General features: G+C 41.7%; 1 protein-coding gene across 13 annotated transcripts in view; it reads left to right on the top strand.

Annotated features, from left to right (window-relative positions):
• Positions 1 to 16360, top strand: part of Zbtb8a (zinc finger and BTB domain containing 8A) — a 99447-nt gene that overhangs the window by 530 nt on the left and 82557 nt on the right. The gene's annotated exons all lie outside the window — the stretch shown is intronic.

The following is a 16360-nucleotide window of genomic DNA, read 5'->3' as shown; positions in this document are numbered from 1 at the left end:
TTTGGATCCTCGGATCATAAGCAGGTTGTCATTTAAATTTATATCATATTTGATGGTCAATATTTATAATCGTAATGAATTTGAGGTTTCATTCATGGAGTTGGTGATTTTTTTTTCCTTTCTGCAGGACTGGGGATGGAACCCAGTGCCTCACACGTGCTAGGCCAGTTCTCTGCCACTGAATCACATCCCCAGCCCACAGTGATATTTTTATAATAAGTAAATTCATAGTTGGGCCCCAAACAGATTATTAGTAATTTCGTTTATATTCCGACATCATTCTGGCACATTCAGTTTAAGTTCACAAAGGGATATTTTTGTCTCACAATAGATACCTTGCATGAATGGGAACAGGATTCTTATAATGGAATTCAAAATTGGTGTTTCTCTTGAGAGATGGGGGTCCCCCTTGTCAAGTGTTGGGAAAGAGTGTAAATAAGGCCTGTAACTATAATATTTAAGAAATGACACTGCACATCATAGGTTCTGATCATTTGGCAAAAGGATGCAAATATTTTGGTGGCCACTAGTCTCTGCAGATTCTTTAAGGAAACTGCTGACCTAGCGATCTACAGAATGTTGTGGAATTGAGTGTTCTGGTGATTCAGGGTACTGTGATGGGTTTTTTTTGTTGTTAATTGATGTTGCAACAAACCCCACTTCGAGGAAGGCAATGGGTGGGGCTACGTGCACCAATTCTGAGAGTAGTGGCAAGACTGCAGTGGCCTTTGGTCCACGGATTCATACTTTCATTAGCTTCCCTAGGTTTGCTTGTGTGTCCCTTGTGCATTGAGAATAGAATTATCTATGTGAAGTCTAGCATAAGGGGCTAGGGAGGGGCAGAGGGTTGGGTGGGTAAGAAGTCCCTGTCACACTGTTTTGAGCATTGCTGCTGTACTTCCTGTTGTCATTGGTCTGTGTGGCTTGCCTTGTGCTTTCATGCGATTGCTCACATGATCTTCTAACCCAAAAAAAGGGGCCCTTTATTTGGTTGCTTATAATGAACAGTATTTTGTTGACTTTTGCTCCTTTATATGTCTATCTTTCTACCCTGTATTACTCTGTTTCTCAGACCTTTCATTGTAGTGCTGGAAATTTGAATTGTTTTCTTCTAAAGATGCTTCTGTAGAGAAAAATGAAACTTTTGGTGGGGGTGGGTGGATAGGAGTAGTTTGGTTGATTTCTAAAATGTCTCTATTTTAAAAGGTGACAGTAACTCACATCATGATTAGATGACATAGAATCATTAGTACTGAAAGAAGACATCCATTTTGACCCTCCAGGGAGATAATTTTGCTACTACCAATTCTTCATTAACAGCTGTGGTTTTAGGGAAGTACTTTTTATACCCATCATTCAATTTTTTGACCTTTGTCAGAAAAGTAAAGTCAGTGAAAGTTATGGTGGGGATTGTGTGCTTTGAGGAAGAAGGTTTAGAAGTGACAAGCTTGGGGATTTTTAGGGGAAGTATCCATTTGAGATACATGTCTTGGTGACTTGATATGGAGATGGATTATATCGTGCAGTCTGTGAAAGGTATGGTCAGGATTTTTGTTGGAAGCAGAAAACAACTACCAGATAGTTGCACATCTTTTACTATTGTCTGTAGCTCCTGTGGAACATCTACTCTACCAGGAAGCCAAGCAAACAGTACTGCAGTGCCTTCTAGGGGCCTACTGAGGCTCAGCTGAATGTTTAGAAACATTCAGACTCATAAGCTGCCACCCTTGGCATCAGTGTCACGTAGAAGGCTATAGAGTGGGAAGTACAGCTTGGCAGCAGGGCAGATCAGCTGTTGTCGTTCTATGGGAGTCCCTGCAGCTGTCCATGTAGCATAGCTCATGTTCAGGGAGACAGATCAGGTATTAATGTGGAGGCTGCCCTAGCTTAGAAGCTTCTTGTCCCATGGGAGCAATTATCTCTTAGAACAACATAGATGTCTTAGACATAGCCTCCTGGGTCTCCAAGCTTGTTCTAAGAGTCACCAGTTGGGGAAACCCAAAGCTGTGGCTTCTTCTCAGGCATTTCTAGTCTCCCAGCCCAGATGCAATTTACCACGTAGGGGTCATTCTCCTATATGTAATGTTGCCTGGAAACATAGTTGATAGATGACTCTATTATGTTGCCAGGCGAACAGAGCTAGAAAATTTAACCAAAGGTCAAAATCTCAGCAAAAGGGGAATAGATTTTGTTAATCCTTACCTAACAGTATGTGAAGCAACTGCACAAAGATATTCCACCTAATCTTTTTTTTTTTTTTTAATATAACAGGTCCCAGTGTTCCAAACATCCAGTTTGTTAATTAATTAATTAATTTTTATATGGTGCTGAGGATCCAACCCAGGGCCCCACACGTGCTAGGTGAGCACTCTATTGCTGAGTCACAACCCCAGTCCTCCAAGTAATTCTTTTTTGCAGGGGGTGGGGGGGGGGGACTGGGAATTGAACCCAGGGCACTTGACTGAGCCACATCTGAGCCACATCTGAGTCATACCTCAGCCCTATTTTGCATTTTATTTAGAGACAGGGTCTCACTGAGTTGTTTAGGGCCTTGCTGATGCTGAGGCTGACTTTGAATTCGCAATCCTCCTGCCTCAGCCTCCGGAGCTGCTGGGATTATAGGCATGCACCACCACACCCAGCTCCTCCACTTAATTCTTATAAAATAGAGCCAGAGGAGTTTCCTGTGAGAAGGCAGCCAACATTTTTCTTCATTTGAATAATATTCATTCTTTGTGCTTAGCTGTTTATGATTAATATACTGTTTATAAATTTTACTGAGGTAGGTGGAAGAGTTGGCTAAACAGTCAAAATGGCCCCATCAAAATGTCATATATCCCTTGGTGCTATTTGTAGTTGGCAAGTACAGTATGTCATACTATAGGGACATTATTTAATGGAAATTTCTGAGGGTTACATCAGTCATACTTCGAGGGGAATCCAAGCCCTGCCAGGAACCAGCAAGCACTGGGCTCCAGGTCATGGTCCCCCTCACTGCTGCATCATATATTGCTACTCTTGGCTCCTTCAATTGCTCCTGGCACATCAATAAGTGAGGACAGCTGTTTATTTATTCAACAGTTATCCACAATTATTTATAGAGTCCTAACCGTGGGCCATTCACTATGGTGTCTTTAATGAGCCTGCCCAATCCCTGCCTGGAAGGAACTTGCAGCGTGCCATCAGGAGCCCAGCAGGTAAGCAGTTATAATGTAGTGTGGGGCGTGACACCTAGAACTCCTAGCCCAGTCTCACAGCCTTGGAGACGGCTTTCTTATCTAAGCTGCTGCTGAATTGTGATCATCCCATTCCATAAACTTCTATGTATAAGCAATTTAAACAGTTTCTGAAATACCCTGCCTTTTCTAAACTTGGTGGCTTTGGACATTAACAGTGTTTAAATAACCTGTTTTATTCAGATGTATGAAAATTGTATACACATTTCAGAATATCTCTAGTCTTTAGAAAATATGCGCCAGATGCTATTGCTTTCTTATTTCAAAAAAACTATCTATAATGTGTGTATATATATATTATTTGTCAATTAAAAATAAAATTAAAACAACAAATAACTTTCCATTATATTGATCTAGTGTAATAAAACAAAAACATTATTGCTGTGACACGTGGAGAGATCCCGGTGGATTGAGTCTTGGTTGGCTGTGAACTAGCTGATACTGCAGAACTTAGGATAGATGTAGGACAGGACCATTCAGTCACAGGGTCTGAGAGCTGGAAGGGACCCTAGAGATGGTCTCCTGCAACTCCATTTTACTCTGGAGATGAAATGACTAGTTTCTAGTCCCTACACACCTGGTGAAGATCAGAAACCAGGACCTGACAGGCCAAAGCCAATAGCAGGCATGTCTGGACAGACAAGAGAGAACATCCACAGACAGCACTTTTTCTTTGGTTACCTATTAGACAAAAATGCTGTTTGGGCCTGATATGATCAAATATGCCTTGTGTGATCAGGGCCTGCATTCTTGTGATGCTTAGACAGGGAGGGGGGAGTCTTAAATAGAACATAGGATAGTTAATCTAATCTTTTTGTTCTATAATACCCACGAGTATCTACAACAACATAACCAGAATTGAACATACAAATGATGCAAATGGAAATTTCCATTGTCTGGTTATTTTTTAACATATATCATTTGATTTTTTTTTAGAGAGAGAGAGAATTTTTTAATACTTATTTTTTAGTTTTTGGCGGACACAACATCTTTGTATGTGGTGCTGAGGATTGAACCCGGGCCGCACACATGCCAGGCAAACGCGCTACCTCTTGAGCCACATCCCCAGTCCTATCATTTGATTTTAATGTATTTGCTTTATTTGTAAAAACTTCCAAAAGTAAAAACTATCCAGCATTTTCTTGAAATTACTTTTCCCAACATCTCTATATTTTATTTTATTCTAGTACTGAAGATTGAACCAGGGGTGCTTTACCAACGAACTACATTTCCAGTCTTTTTTGCTTTAAAAAAAAAAAAATGGGAAGCACTGTGATTGTGGCTCAGTGGTAGAGTGCTCGCCGACTAGCAAATGTGAGGCCCTGGGTTCCATCCTCAGCACCACATAAAAATAAATAAATAAAATAAAGGTATTGTGTCCAACTACAACTAAAAAATAAATATTAAAAAAAAAAGATTTTTGGACCCACTAGAATCAAAGTGTGGAATATGATATGTCAAGAAATTTGTAATGTTTTGAACAACCCACAATAAAAAATTAAAAAAAAAAAAAAAAAAAAAAAAGATTTTTGGTATACCAGGGATTGAACTCAAGGATACTCAACCACTGAGCCACATCCCCAGCCTTATTTTGTATTTTATTTAGAAACAGGGTCTCACTGAGTTGCTTAGTGCCTCACATTTGCTGAGGCTGGCTTTGGACTAGCAATCCTTGTGCCTCAATCTCCTGAGATGCTGCGATTACAGGCTATGTTTATAACTGATTTTTGAAACATAATTTGTGCATGATTTTGGGAATTCGACAAGGAACAATCTTATTTGAAACAAAACCACATATCTTTAGTTCAGCAGCCCATATATTATTTTTGGTATTGAGTGACAACATATTTTAAGTATATCTTGATTCAATGAATTTTAATAAATCTGCAAAAACTCATTTTCGTTAAAGATCTGCAATGATATACAACAGTTATCAGCAAGACAGATTAGCCACTTAACCAATCTAAAAATACCTAGAAGTAGTGCTGCTGGCTATTAATGAAATATTTACCAAGTTTGAGATTAAAATTAATTTAGGGTCATCAAAGATTCGAATCATTTCTAATTTGGGTAAATCAACCTGGGGATAAACAGGAAATAGTCTTGAGCTAAATTTTCATCTTGATTTGTATAAGACCAGATTGAGACAAGTTCAGAATGGAACAGTGTCAGCCAGATTCAAGAAAAAGTCTTTTGTTCCTTTATTACTCATGTTGCCCTCAAAAACAAACAAATTTTCTGACCTTCCAGAATTTGAAACTGACCTGAGTTAGATAATTGCAAATTTGGGGAGGGTCAAAATACATATACCAGTTTCTGCAGAGTGAATAAAAATAGGGAATTAAGGTTTGATCTTTTCACATGAATGAGTTGTTAATGCTTTCTAATTTAACTTTTTCTCAGGTCAATTACTTTACATGAAATCTTAAAGAGGAATTTTATGGACAAGATTTTAGTGAAGGGGGAAAAAAACTCACAAAATAAAGAGAACTGTTAAATAGAGCTCAAATATTACCTCCCACCTCTGTTCCACTGTGTTAGGACCAACCAACTCTCTTTGTACAAGTTTCTGGGCAGAATATCCTAACCAGCACATTTTAGATTCTGTGAAGGAAGATGACCACTGCTTGAGGAATAATAGATAATGTGGGACACAACATAAGAAAGGTAAGACAGATAACACAAAAGTCACGGTAGGTGCAACCATTCTATTCTGAGTTCTGCAGCTGGTTTCCAACAACTCTTAAAAAGAAAACAGAGATGGAGCTGATCTGCCAAGTTTCCAAATGGATCAGTTCACCTTATAAAGGCGCCTGTCATAACTGTTATTAAAACAAGAGGAGATGGGCTGGGAGTGTGGCTCAGTGACAGAGCGCTTGCCTAGTATTTGTGAGGCACTCGGTTTGATCCTCAGCACCACATAAAAACAGAATAAAGGTATTGTGTGTATCTACAACTAAAAAAAAAAAATTAAAAAAAGAGAGAGAAGCCAAGATTATTGGCAATAATACCAATACTTTTTTTTAATTTTTAAATATTTATTTTTTAGTTTTTGGCGGACACAACATCTTTGTTTGTATGTGGTGCTGAGGATCGAACCCAGCGCCCGGCGCATGCCAGGCAAGTGCGCTACCACTTGAGCCACATCCCCAGCCCCCCAATACTTTTTTTAAGAAGTAGAAAATATTATGCTTTTTAGAACTGTATTGGTCTTCATATTCAAGTAGTTACGTACCAGGTCTGTTTATATAGTCCAGTGCTGACAAGGTTGTGGGTTGTTTTGCTGTATGTATGTGTGTATATATGTATGTATGTATATATACACACACACATATTAAAATTGAGAAAGAATAAAGTAATAAATTAGTGTATATAATATAAATTTAAATTAAACTCCATTTTTTAATAGAAACATGCTTTTTTTAAAAAAAAAAACATGCTTTTTTTTTTTTTTTGGTACCTGGGACTGAACTCAGGATCACTCACCACTGGGCCACATCCTCAGTCCTTTTTTTGTATTTTATTTAGAAACAGGGTTTCACTGAGTTGTTCAGCACCTCGCTGTTGCTGAGGCTGGCTTTGAACTCAGGATACTCCTGACTCAGCCTCCCAAGCCACGGGGATTACAGGCATGCACCACCACACCCGGCCTTTAAAACATCCGTGTACTTGTTTTAAAAATTATTACTGCTTAAACAACAGGTTCAAATATTTCTCTTTTGAAGATGGAAAGTTGGTTCAGTTTCAGCAATGTAACTGATATAATTTTACATTTTTTAAAACGTTGAGACTGAGTTTATTTGAGATTATCTGGGCTTTCTGCCTGCTCTTGAGAAAAACATATATAGCCTGTATATTTTTTTAAAAAAAGATTCCCCATAACAATATAAAACTGCTAACACTAAATACACTTTCCATCTGTTTAAAGACTCATTAACTTCATTTAGTAATAGAAAAAAAAAGTTACTAACTAGAACAGGGATTAGACTAAGTTATACTTAATACCTGTTTTTGGTTTTTTTTGTAAATAAAGTTTTATTGGAAAACAGGTACATCATCTGTGCCAGCTTTCACATTGCAATGACAAAGTTCTGTGACTGTGACAGATATCTATTATACACAAAGCCTGAAATATTTACTAAAATGTTACTTAAAAAGAGTTTGCCCACCTGTGATCCAGAATGTTGGTAAGGACAGGGGATCTGTTACTCCTCTAGGAACTCGCAGGTAAAGTAGTTTTCTATTTTGGACCAATCTGTGAGCTTCACTAGGATTTAAGCATGCCTGGTATGTAGGTTTGAGGGTCAGTGGAGGGTACTGCTGATCTGTATGAAATTTGGGGGGGGAGAAGGATGGTCACTTGATTTTGTTCCAAGGAAGCGTACCTGAGCCTTCAATGTGAGAGCTACAGGAAGAGAATGAAAGAACATGACCTATATAATCAAACTCCACAGCTTTGAACACCTGATGGTTCAAAATGGTAGGAGGTTAGGGGCGCTCTGCTGCACTTCCCAACACTACGTGTTCTGTGTGTGTTCTCAGTGCTCCTATGGCTCACAGGCAGTGGCAGGGAGGGCGAGTCAGCTGGATGAGCTCTAATACTGGAGACACCTAGGCTCTCAGCTTTCCCAGACACCTCCATCTCACCAGCAGACATCCTGAGGGACTCCAGAGCACCTCTCTTGGTGGGGGCACTTTCAGCTGTCAGGAACAGACACTCAAAAGTAAGCTGAAGGCAACGGATCTCCAAGTGTGGTCTCAGAATCAACAGCATCAGTGTCACTTGGGGGATACCTAGGCAAACTAAAGTTTGAAAGCAATTAAAAAAAAGAGAGAGAGAGAGAAAAGTTGGACACAATACCTTTACTGTATTTATTTATATATGGTGCTGAGGATTGAACCCAGTGCCTCACACATGCTAGGCAAGCACTCTACCTCTGAGCTATAACCCCAGCCCCTTGAGAGGAGTTTTACGAGGATTCATTTTAAATTAAAATGCATAACTAGGGTTGGGGTTGTGGCTCAGCAGTAGAGCTCTCGCCTAGTGCTCACCTAGCACATGTGAGGCCCTGGGTTCCATCCTCAGCACCATATAAAAATAAATAAACAAAATATAGGTATTGTGTCCAACCACAACTAAAAAATATTTTTTAAAAAATGCATAACTTGGGCTGGGGCTGGGGCTCAGAGGTAGTGCATTGCCTACCATGTGTGAGGCACTAGGTTCGATTCTCAGCATCCCATAAAAATACATAAAGGCCTATCAACAACTAAAAAAAAAAATGCATAACTTGATGAATTTCTCAGGAAATCCCAGATCATCTGAAATTAAAAAGGAAGGACTAAGGCTGCTCCTGGTGGGTCATATTCTTTATCCAGTTTCCTTGTCTGCTTTTCATGCGGCTCTTAGACTGGCTTGGTTCTGCCCATTCACCAGCTCCAAAAGACTGGCATGGTTCTGCCCATTCACCAGTTCCAAATGACTGCCCCAGCCCTGATGTGACCACTGCCCAGTCCTTCAGTTAAAATCTTCCAGAGGAGGGGCTGGGGCTGGGGCTCAGTGACAGAGTGCTTGCTTAGCATGTGTGAGGCACTGGGTTCAATCCTCAGCACCACATAAAAATAAACAAATAAAATAAAGGTATGCTGTAAATCTACAACTACAAAAAATAAAAAAATAAATCTTCCAAAGGAAAACAGCTTAATCTCTACCTAAAAAAATAAGAGGTTCCCTCAGATCACACAGCACACTTGGGTCGGGCAGCTGGGGGCTCTAAATGGGGATCAGGGCATTCCTGGAAATTGGAGCTGAGTAGAGAAGTTGGTGGATATGTCCCCTGAGCAGGAGCCTGGAGGAGACAAGAATGTTGACCTCTATGTTGCCTAGATCAAGAAAATTATGGCAAGCAGCGTGTTTTGGGGGGGCCACAGCAGATATTTATTTTAGAGCTCAAAGACTGTTTTTTGTCTGTTTGGGTACCAGGGATTGAATTCAGGGCCATTGCTTAGTGCCTAGCTATATTGCTGAGGCTGGCTTTGAACTCCTGATTCTCCTACCTCTACCTCCTGAGCTGCTGGGATGGAATTCCAGGCATGTGCCACTGGCTGGGCTTCAAAGACTGGGTTCTTTTTCCCTCTCGGCATGACCCAAGCATCAATTGAGCAGTGCAGTGAAGGAGAATTTTTATTCTTGGCCAGGAATAGGAGAAATGGAAGGTAAACTCACAGATCAATGTCTCACTCCTTGAGGGTCAGAAGGTTAGAAATACAAGGTAAAAAAAATGAGCAGGGAGGGATAGGATAATAAAGGGGAGGAATATTCATGTCTTTTATTTTAATGAAGTTAGAGGTGGTCTGGAGGTCACCTGGCAGCAATCTTAGACACACTAGTTCCAATTTGTCCACCTAAAAAGGAACTTCTGGCCTTGAAGCATCTTGTCCTCAAAGACAAGAAAGATTAGGGCAGGGTAAAATTTCAGTAAGGTCACCCAGACTGTACAAGACCAAGGCAGGGTAACAGGATACTGCAAACAATCCAAAGTAGTTTTATTCACAAGAGCTAAAAAGTGAAACAACCCAATGTCCATCAACTGATGGATGGATAAACCCAATGTCATGTATGCATACAGTGAAATATTATTCAGTCAACAAAAGAATGAAATGCTGATACAACAGTACATCACAGATGAACTAAGTTTCATGTGAAAGAAACTGCTTTCAAAGGGCCATATATTCTTTATTTCCATTTATATGAAATATCCAGAATAGGCAAGTTCATAGAAACAAGAAGCAGAGTGGTAGCCAGGCGCAGTGGGAGGTTAAGGCAGGAGGATGGTGAGTTCAAAGCCAGCCTCAGCAACTTCGAGGCACTAAGCAGCTCAGTGAGACCCTGTCTCTAAATAAAATACAAAATAGGGCTGGGGATGTGGCTCAGTGGTTGTGTACTCCTGAGTTCAATCCCCAGTACCCCCCCACACAAAAAAAGCAGAGTGGTGACTACTAGGAGCTAGGGGAGAAGAGACTGTGGAATAGATAAAATGGAAGAAATATAAAAAAACGATAGGTAGAAAGAAGACAAAAGAAAAGGAGACTGTAACTTGAAAATGAAAATCTTGTGAAAGTTTCTCATATCTTCCCTCCACAAGTCAATTCCCTTTCCCAGGCCTGTCTACCACAAATTTCTGGGAAGTCTATAAATCTTCATTCATAATCTTAAAGTCACTAAAACTTCATTTGCTTATGAAAATTTGTTCTATGCACTGTTAATTAACCCCCTAATTCATGTGTTTTTCGGGTAGATTAAGCAAAGGAGGTATGAAACATGTTATATAAAGCACTTTCCTAATTTTACCTATTGCTCATATTACCGAGAAGTCAACCTAAGAAGCCTGAGAACTGTCAAACCACAAACCATCTTGTCTTGGCCAGACTGACGTCATCCTCACATGCCCGCCCCTCACCAAATTCCCCTTCAAAAAACAGCCTGAAAACTCCGAAAACATATCTCACTCTGGACGTGGCATGCTCCTTACTTCTGGTGAATGCACATTCCTCAATTTCCTAAATAAATCTGTACCTCAATATCTGACACGTGCTAAAATTATTTTCCTATACCTCTGTCAAGGACCCCATTCTCCTGAGCTGAGATCCCCTCTATAGAACCCCCTAGAGAGGTGACCTCCTGACCCCCTCCTGCGACAGAATGACTGCTAGTGGGTAACAGTTTCCCTTTGAGTGTTGAAAAGTTCTGGAACTAGATAGTGTTGGTGGTTGCTCAAGACTATGAATGTATTTAATGCCAATGAATACTTCAAAATAATAAAATTTTAGGGAATACATATTTCACCACACTAAGGGGGGAAAAGTCTTGCGGCGCACAGAGGCACACACGAATGTAATCCCAACTACTCGGGAATCTGAGGCAGAAGGATGGCAAATTGTAACCAGCCTGGGCGATTGAACAAGAGCGTGTCTCAAAATAAAAAATAAAAAGGGCTGGCAAGGTAGCTCAGTGGCAAAACGCCCCTGGGTTCTCCAGTACCACGGGAGCGCGGTGATCCAGCTCTTGGTGCCGGGATTCCAGCAGGACCCCAGGAGGGTGGCAGATATATATCAGTAGCTGTCGTGACGCGCCGCTCACAGGCGTCACCGGCTCGAGAGCCGCGGGAGGCGAAGAAGATAGCGGGCGCCATTTGCAGCTGAGGGCGCAGCGTGGCGATGGCGCGCTGGCTCCGAGGGCTGGGGACGGTCACAAAGGAGGCGCGGGCGGCGGCGGGCACCGGTTCCGGGAGGCCCTGCCCACGCCCGCGAGGAGCTGTGGAACCATGGCCCAGCCTGGCCCTGGGAAAGGCGGGAAGGCACGTGGAGCCTCAGGGCTGCAGCGGCGCCAGCTTCGGGGAACCGTGCACGGCGCGGGGCGTGTCTGGAGCCGTCCGGCGCCGCGCACTCGGAGGGTCGGCGGCAGCCGGGCTCGGGCTGCAATCGGGGCGCGGGGCGTCAGCTAGTTTGTAGCATCTCCTTCCGTTGGTCGCGTTGGTCTCGAGTAGATCGGGTTCTGCACCTCAGACCGCACTATCGCAGAAATGATGCTGCGGGCTTCGCAACGCACCGAGTCAGGTGGCGCGCAATTTCAGTCTGTCATTTCAACTCATTGCTGATGGCTCGCTTTTATGCCTGATGAAGATGACATCTGAGCCGGGAGCGGTGGCGCACGCCTGGAATCCTAGCAACTTCGGAAGCTGAGGCAGGAGGATCGCAAGTTCAAATCCAGCCTCAGCCATTTAGCAAGGCCCTAAGCAACTTAGAGACACCCTAATAAAAATAAAAAGGGCTGAGAATGTGACTCAATGGTCAAGCGCCCCCTGGTTCAATCCCTGGTATAAAAAAAAAAAAAAAAAAAAAGTCTGCCAGCCTTCTAGACAAAATAACACCTTTCCCCTTGGCAGTTAAAAAGTATTTTGTACATAAATTTTGTTCTTCATCAAATTTTAAAAATTGTATTCATTTATTTATTTTTTATATCATGTGGACTTATGGTTTTATTCATTGGCTTGTAATCCATTGCTGCCGTTTATTTTTTTTCATTTTTATTTTTTAAAGAGAGAGAGAGAGAGAGAATTTTTTAATATTTATTTTTTAGTTTTCGGTGGACACAACATCTTTGTTTGTATGTGGTGCTGAGGATCGAACCTGGGCCGCATGCATGCCAGGCTAGCGTGCTACTGCTTGAGCCACATCCCCAGCCCCAGCTGCTGTTTATTTTAATGCTTGAATTGTCACAGATCTGGCCCACAAAAGCCCATTCAAGCCAACTTTTGTGTCCATTTCACATGTCCCTATGGTTTTCCGAATACTTCCTTCCTTCCTGATACACAGTGTCTCAAGGATCATCTTTTATTTTTTCCTGTCCAGCCCTGGAATCAGTTACTTCTCCAAGGAGCCCCGGTTCTATTTAATAGAAAGTGGTTAATTTAGAAACCAAGATCTGGATACTAGGAGTGCTTGTTGCTTTTGACCTGTGGCTGCTTTCAGGCCCTCTCAGTAGACACTTTTCATTTGTAGGTAGATAGGTAGGTAGATAGAGAGAAATGATAAATAGAGTCTTAACCAAAAACTCCGTCCCTGTCCCCAATGCCAATTAATGTCAATTTAATAATGAAGACATGGTTTTGAGAAAAAGGAAAAAGAAGTTTTAATGCTTTGCTAGCAAAAGAGAAACACAAGGGATTCCCGTCCCAAAGGCTGTGCCTCTCCCCACCAGGAGGAACAGGGAGATTTTAAAGGAGCTCTTCAAGGGCTACATTCCAGGTGTGCCCTGACAGGGAGCCCAGGGTGTTTTGAGATTCACTTGTTAATTGAATTGTCACTTCCTAGATCCTCTGGCTGACATCTCCTTCATGTGGAGCATAGAAAATTCAGGTTAATCTTGCACCCCGCCCTGCCTGTGGGAGGGGGGGAGTGGGGAAGGGGGCAGATTAGGTGGGAGAAGAGGGAGAAAAGGAAAAGGAAAGAATGTCCCTTTTATGTTTGTATATATTTACTTATATTTGGGGGGGATTGGTACCAGGAACTGAACCCAAGGTCACTTAACCACTGAGCAACATTCCCAACCCTTTTATATATATATATATATATATTTTATTTAGAGACAGGGCCTTGCTAAATTGCTGAGGTTGGCTTTGAACTCCTCCTGCCTCAGCATTCCGAGATAATGGGATTACAAGTATGTGCCACTGGGCCCAGCAAAATATTCCTTTTTTGGGAGCCATTTTGTGGCTCAGTGGTAGAGCGCTTGCCTAGCACATGTGAGGCACTGGGTTCGATCCCCAAAACTACATAAAAAAGCTAAATTAAATGAAGGTATTGTGTCCATCTACAACTAAAAATAAAAAATAAAATAAACCTCAGGCCGGGCCAGGTGGAGCATGCCTGTAATCCCAGCAGTTTGGGAGGCTGTGGCAGGAAGATCATGAGTTCAAAGCCAGCCTCAGCAAAAGCAAGGCACTAGCACTCAGTTGTTGGGGACCACAGATCAAGTCAAGATGGCGCCTGGCAGTTTGCCAGGAGGAGTGGTTTGTGAAGCTACGCCACCGTGCCATTAAGTTGGTGGAGATTCCTTATTGGCTGAATGCCATAACTGGATGATGCTAATTGAGTCTAGCTGTGTGTAATCAGTTAGGTCTATATACCTCTGCTGTTTTGCAATAAGGCGGCTCCTGCTACCTTGGGTTCCACTACCTTGAGTTCTCGCTCAGTTCCCACTAAGTTTTCCCTACAATAAAGCAGTTCCCGCTTCAACCTTCAAGTTGCTTGTCACCTCCCAGTTATTTGCCCAGCCGGACTGCGGCACTCAGTGAGACCCTGTCTCTAAATAAAATACAAAATAGGGCTGGGGACGTGGCTCAGTGGTAGAGTTCAATCCTCGGTACCCCTCCTCCCAAAAAAAAGTAATAATAAAAGGCCTGGAGAGTGAAGGGATAATTAAGACTAAAAGTAGTGAAAAACCAGCCTCTACCTCAGAGCAAAGCCTGTCCAAGGAAGGGACATGACCTTTGTCCTTGAAAAAAACCACAGAGCACTCCTAGGCACATTCCTACCCTGCAAAGTGGTTTATCTACAAATAACAGGAGAGATCTGCTGCGCCAGGTATCCCTGTCTCAGGCTAGGTGGGGACCCATACCAACCCCCAGCAGCCCCAATCAGCATGAGACAGGGAAATACCTGGGATGCCAGATGACCCTCCCAGTAGTTTATGGTGTTGGGAAACCATGTAGTTCAGCACGAATACCCCCCTTGGCTTAAACCAATCAGTTCAAATGAATCCCCCTCTGGTACTAACCAATCACCCTTACCCAACTTGTTCCCGCCAGTGTATGTGCTAATCATGTTTTAGAGTTGTTATTTGATTTTCCAGCGGTGTGTGATGATTTGCTAATAGATACTATGATGTATATGGGGGTCCCTGCCTTCCCCAAAGAGTGTATAAAACTGCTGCAAACCCTGGGCTTGGGGCCTCTCAGTGTCACCAGTTGCTGTGTGCACGAGGAGGACCAAGCTAGCTCGAAATAAACACCTCTTTGCTACTTGCATTGATCTCGGTCTCTGGTGGTCTTTTGGGGGACCCGAATTTGAGCATAACAGTAGTTAATATAACTAAATATTAAATATAGATGCTCTGACTTTTGATGGAGTTGTGTCCTGATTAAACCCACAGTAAATCAAAAACATAAGCACTTAATGCCCCTAACCTACAGAACAACATAACTTAGCCGGGCTTACCTTAAATGTGCTCAGAACACTTACATTAGCCTACAGTTGGGCAAAATCATCTAACACCAAGCCTGTGACAAATTCTTGAATATCTCATGTGATTTATTAAGTACTACACTGAAAGTAAAAACCAGAATGGCTGTATGGGTGCACCTTTCACTAAAGTTGAAAAAGCATTCAGTGGAATCATCGTAAGTGGGAGACCATCTGTAAAGTTTTGAGCTCTCTGACAGACAAAAGTATAAGCAAAAAGATTGCTAACTCTTCTGGGTGTGGTGGTCCACACCTATAGTCCCAGCTACTGGAGAAGCTAAGGCAGGAGAATCACTTGAACCTAGGAATTTGAGGTCAACCTGGGCAATACAGTGAAACTCCGCTTCAAGAAAGAAACGAAAAACAAAAAAAGATGGCTAAATGTAAAAACTCACTGCAAAATCATAGGAAACATGTCTGTTAGGAAGGAACTTTTTTTTTTCTGGCACTAAACTCTGAAAGTAATCTTTTTTTATTTGCAGTGCTGAGGATGTGACTTTTAGATAATCTACTTTGATTTAGGAAGAGAACTTGTAAAATCTAGAGGAAAGAATGGTTCGCACATTCTTTTGACCCTTTGAACCATCATATCAATCAGGATTTGGGCAAGGGCTTGTCATCAGCCTATTAATTAGAAAACAACTTCTGGTGAATATCTGGATTGTAGGAATTCTGTGATGTTGATTGACAGCAGACCCTTACATGCTTTAAAACACAAAAGATGGCAATGTCTATGACATCTCAACATGAAATGGAATGACATACTGAAGGCAAGACTAAAACTATCTTTAAAAAAAAATAATCTTAGCCGGGTGCGGTGGTGCATGCCTGTAATCCCAGAGGCTCAGGAGGCTGAGGCAGAAGGATCTTGAGTTCAAAGCCAGGCTCAGGGCTGGGGATATGGCTCCAAAAAAATACGCTCGCCTGGCATGTGTGCGGCCCGGGTTTGATCCTCAGCACCACTACAAAGATGTTGTGTCCGCCGAAAACTAAAAAATAAATGTTAAAAAAAAATTCTCTCACTCTCTCTTTAAAAACAAAAAAATAGTTTTAAAAAAATCTTGGAAACTCATTTAAAAAAAATACCTCAACTTAAAAAAACAAGTAAAAACTTTGGACTTCATTAAAAAAAATATGGATGGCAAATAAGCACACAAAAAAATGTTCAGTAGAATTAATCAATAGCTCAGTCAGTAGAGTGCTTCCCTTGCATGCATATGTTACTGGGTTCAATCCCTAGTACCACACACACACACACACACAAAGAATCAATCAATAGGGAAATGCAAATTGAAACCATGGAGTAAACTACCACACACCTG

This window comes from Marmota monax, unplaced genomic scaffold, assembly GCF_021218885.2.
Source record: "Marmota monax isolate L192 unplaced genomic scaffold, Marmota_monax_Labrador192_F-V1.1 WCK01_AAM20220418_F8-fsc00008, whole genome shotgun sequence".
Taxonomy (NCBI): Eukaryota; Metazoa; Chordata; class Mammalia; order Rodentia; family Sciuridae; genus Marmota; species Marmota monax.
The sequence above is the reverse complement of the archived record's forward strand: the minus strand, read 5'-3'. Positions and strand labels throughout refer to the sequence as shown.